Genomic DNA, 5,465 nt, shown 5'->3' on the forward strand with positions numbered 1-5,465 from the left:
ATGTTCTAAGGGCCAAGAGAAAAAGAGAAAGAAAATGAGCCATGATAATAGAGGCCTAGAAACAGTGTGTGATCTCATTCTAAATTCAAGCAATACAGCTTCACAGAGATGTGACTATCAGAAAATCTAAACGTGATACTGCCACCGTCCAGGGTAGCACCATTTTTGCCTGTCAAGCAAGCAATTTTATGCCTGTAGAGAAGAGCTGAGAAGAGTTGCTGGTATGTGACTAAACAAAGTTAGTCAAACACAGAATTATCTCTATTCCTTCCCAAAAGCCCCACTAAAATAATATTCAATGAAAAACAAGAAGGTATAAGTCACAAGAAAAAGGAAAATGGGAGAGAAGACTAAAGCAGACAAGAAATAGAAAGTAGATGAACAAGTGACAAGGCAACCGGCTTAGCAGAACCAAGAGAGTGGAAATCTGAATGTCTGTGAAGGGTGGAGGATGTGAACATAAAGCTGGTCCATTCCACCAAAACCTAGAAAGGCTCAGAATTGGAGCCACTGAGCACTTTCGAAGATAGGGATGTGAAAATGGGACTGAAAATAGGAGGACTGGTTGAAAGTCTTTATAAGGAGCACTTAGACCTCCAAATCCCCCCACTTCCTTTTGCAGCCACCCTATCCCCATCCCCACTCTGACAGAAGACTGGAGATGTTGTTTCTATTAGAATGTAAGCTCCATGAGGGCAGGACTTTCATCTGATTTGATTACTGGTAGATCCCAAACACCTAGGATTATGCTTGGCACAAAGTGCTAAGGGGGTACTGGATAAATATTTGTTGAATGAATAAACGATCAGGCATCCAGAAAGTATGACATGAGTCACAGTTGAGGACAGGGTACTCAAAAAACAAGGTCAACTGAAAATCTAGATTTAAAAAATAAAACAAAACCAAAAAAAACATGATGAAACTTCCAGGCTCCTAGAATGATGGCAGCCAGGCTTAAACCTTCCCCACCCACAAGTGCAGTGTCTGATCCTTTCTGGTGTATCCGACTAGCCCAAGAAAAGGGGCCTACAGAAACCAATAGAGGTCTGTAGGCAGACAAAAGAGGCAGATCTACACTACATCACCTACTCCCCCTATGCAACAAGCCCTGCACACACACCCACACACACACACACACAGACGTCCTAATCAGAATCAGCTAAGGATCAGTAGACATTTGAGGAAGGCTGCCAACACAAAAGGCACAGATTTTAAAAAGGAAATAGAAATTTTTTTAAAGAGAAAAGAACAGAGACAATGAAAATAATAGAAAACACTCAAAAAATCATTAATACTCTCAAAGAGATGAGCAGATATTGCATCCTTATAACCAAAACATTTATTATTAAAAAATAAGTGTGTATGGAAGGGGACAGGGTTGGGAAAGAAGACAGAGAATAAAAGAGTTTTTTTTTTAATTCCAAGAAGACAAAAATAACTGTCAGTAACAATGGACATAATTAGAATGTATAATTCTTAGAGGGGAAATTTATAACAGGAGATGCATTTTTGGAGAAAACTATGGCCCATCATAACATCTAATTGGAAAAACTTGTAAGTATTATTCATATATAAAAGAGTATACAATACCATTAATATACCACAGTAAAATACATGTAAAAAAAATAACAATATATATTTTATAAGGACACATACAAATAAAAAGAAACACAACAGAATTAGAATGTTTGCCTGTGAATAGGAAGGGAATGGGAGTAGGAGTAGGGTAAAAAGGGTATGAATGAAAATTCAGTCAATCAGTCAAGTAAGAAGGCCCTTGAACGATTAATGATGAGAGTAAGTCAAGAACTGAGAATTATGATTAGCTGAAGCTTCTGCACCTGAGTGAAAAGACAGAGTGTCACTGTATCATTCACAATTCTCCTGACTGGAAATGACAGAAACTCAACATGTACTAGCAAAAACAAACTAAAAGGAATGTACTGGCTCACTGCAAAATTCAGGGGTAGTTCTGCTTCAGGCAGAGTTGGATCCAGGTACTCAAATGATGTCTACAACTCTCAGCTCTCCTGTGCCAAAACTTAACAACTGAACCATTTTACTCTGTTCATAAGCTTGTATGTTAGGAATTCAGGAAAGGCTCAACTGGACAGTTCATTTCTAATCCACTTGGTGTCAGGTGGTATCTAGCCAGGGCCAGAAGTTCCTCTTCTACAATAGCCTTCTTCATTCACATGTCTGGTGTGTTGGTAATCCTTGTCCCCCCTCCTATGCACTCACACACGTGTGCGCACACACACACACAAACACACAATGTGCTGGGCTTGGTTTCTACTCAGTTGCTATTTCTGTATACTTAGCACGTCTAAAGTTCATTATTTCCATCATCTCTTCAGTAATTCAGTCTGTTAACACTCACTGATGGAGTCTCGGGAAATATTCATGGCCTTGCAGTTATTGTTCTGGGTCCAGTCTCTAACTGGGCCTAACAGGCTTCATAGAGTAGAACTAATTATACACAAATCTTGGCTGAGAGCAGACCCATGTTCTGCTGAAATCAGAAGGCCTGTAGGCAAAGTTCAGTGCATTTAAAATTACGTGTTGTACAGATGTGAGGGCTTATTAACAGTTGTGGACTGAATGCGTCTCTGCATAGAAAAGCTCCCTTCTTTTCAACTGTCACTTACTATAAAAATTGTTTTCTTATATTGAAGCCATAGAACATTTGGGGGTTTTGGGTTTTGTTGTTTTTATTTGTTTGTATTGGTAGAGGAAAGGAACACAATTAGAGGTGCCTTCTAGGAAGAGTAATCTGGCCTCACTTAGGGTGGATTGGGAGAGAGACTAGATCTGTGATCTCTAAACATTTTTATTGTGCACTCCATCAGTAAATATTTTGAGTATGCAGTCCAATATATGCGTTACTTATATATTTAATCCCTGAACTATTGTACTAACAAAAGGAAAAAACACAAAATAAGTGTAGCTATAATTTCTAATTATTTATTTATTTATTTATTTTTGTGGTACACGGGCCTCTCACCGTTGTGGCCTCTCCCGTTGTGGAGCACAGGCTCCGGAGGCGCAGGCCCAGCGGCCATGGACCACGGGCCCAGCCGCTCCGCAGCATGTGGGATCCCCCGGACCGGGGCACGAACCCATGTCCCCCGCATCAGCAGGCGGACTCCCAACAACTGCGCCACCAGGGAAGCCCTAATTTCTAATGTTTTTATCCTGCCTCCAGCAGACTGTCTTAAAGACAAGTCAGAAAGACCAGAGGAGAGACTTTTACAATTATCATGTGAAATTTAAGAAAGTTGCTTGTCAAGCTTATTGTTAGGACACTAATTAATTTAAGGATGTTGGTAAAGATAGTACCCTAACCTTTCTCTTTTAGGAAGGAGGAATAAGCATGCTATTATGGGACAGAAGTGCTGAACACTGGTCTCAGTGATAGCAGCCTAAGAAAAAAGGTCAGGGTGGCAACTCCATTGTGAGACATAATTAATATTTGTAAAGGGCTTAGAGCCAATCAGATTAAGAGGCAGGGTCAAAGGCAAGATTCATTATGACTGCCAGGTTCCTAAGTTCCAAGCAGATTCCAAAAAATGTGACCTAATCTACCAAGAGCTTGGGCAGATTTACACAGAGAGGAGCTTGAGTGAAGTCACCAGCATTGCACCCCACAATGTCCTCAAATTGCAAATGAATAGAATTTTACTTATGTCATTCTAGTCTTGGAATAAGAGCCTCTGCTCTCAGCAAAACTTGTTCAGTTTCCTTGCTGGGCATTCAAAGCCTCCCATGATCTGGCTCTGGTCTAGCTTTCATTCATTCATTCATTCATTCAGTATTTAATGAGCATTAGAATACATCAGGCAAAGTTATTATAGCTGAGGACACAACAGTAAACCAACAGACATAGTAAGTTCCCTCATATAGCTTATGGTCTGATGAGGGAGACAGACACTAAACAAATAAATGTGCAAAATAATGTGATATAATGATAAGTGGAAAAGAAGAATAAGGCATGGTTTCGAGTGACAGGGGAGACTGCTGCTTATAGTCTAGATGGAGTAAAAAACTGGTTTTATCCTCTTACCTGAAGTAACCTAAAAACAGACAAAATATATGAAACAACAATTTGCAAAACACTGTATATCAGGTGACAAAAGGACAGTGATCCCTGAGAGATGGAAAACAAATGGAGTCTTACAAGTCCCCTAACTGACTGCTTCGAAGGAGTTTCCAGGCAAAGCAGAGACGGGGGAATTCAGGAAGAGCTGGTGGGCTCCTTGGGTCGAGGAGATGGGGATGCAAGCTCAGGGAGATCAAGGCAACTAGGATTCACTGGGAAGAGCACCAGACAGAAGAGAGCTGAACAGAAAGAGAACGCAGAGACTAGCTGAGTGTCCCCCCTGAGTATGATGATGTGTATGATGAGTAAGGATGAACTCGTGCAGGTAAAGCAACTACTCAAGGCCAGGGAAGAACCAGCTGGAAGGGTTAGATGTAACGGTACCCGATGCTGACACAGGACCAGGACCAGAAATGCTGCCTCTTCCCACCAGCCGGACTGGAAAACCTCAAGATTTAGGGATCATTGGGTAGACAAACAATTTGCCTTCAGTAGGGGGAAAAATTAGCCCTAGAGTGATAACTGCCCTAATCCTGCCGAATTATCTTAAAAGCAAGACCTAAAAGGATAAATTTGGTTCCAGTAACTTAACTATATTCCAGAACAAAGATCAAGGCTATTTATAGCCATACAAAAATATCGAGCACAATTCATCAGAGACCTCTGGAAGTAGATCCGTGCCCAAATTGGTACTAGGACCACACATGACTAATAAATACAAGAAAAGATGCTCAGCCTTCCTAGTAACCCAGGAAATAGGAAAGAAAATAACAATAAGACACCTGGGGAGTGTTTAAACAGGAGAAGAGTGTGGTCAGAACACTCTTTAAATGAATGCACCTTTATTACATTCAAAATTTGAAAGTGTATGTAATTCGCAGGGTAGTCTCAGGATAGAAACAGTTCATATTTTTATTTTTAGAAATACTGAGATAATGGAATAATACCAACAACGATGCCAGGTTTTGTATTTAAATCCTGGTATTGTTGTTGGTATTATTCCATTATCTCAGTATTTCTAGAGTAATACTGAAATACTACAAAAAAACAGCATTTTTATCACATTTTTCTGAGATTCCCCCACACTCTGAAAAGAACATTTTAGATATTTTGACAACCATGCAGTGTAAATTGGAGTCACAGAGGTTGCAGGCTTGGTTTTTTCCATTCTCACCAGAATATAAAGCTAAATGAAATTAACAAGTCTGTTATCAGAGTGCCAGAGAAAATACTTTCCATTCCCATCACAACTTAGCTCACAGGTCCACAGCTATTAGACTGTGTCTGAATCAAAGCCCTGTAGCATAGGCTATAGATGGACCAATAATCTAATCATCTACCAGGCTGCTTCTCTTTCTGACACTGC

This window comes from Tursiops truncatus, chromosome 1, assembly GCF_011762595.2.
Source record: "Tursiops truncatus isolate mTurTru1 chromosome 1, mTurTru1.mat.Y, whole genome shotgun sequence".
NCBI lineage: Eukaryota > Metazoa > Chordata > Mammalia > Artiodactyla > Delphinidae > Tursiops > Tursiops truncatus.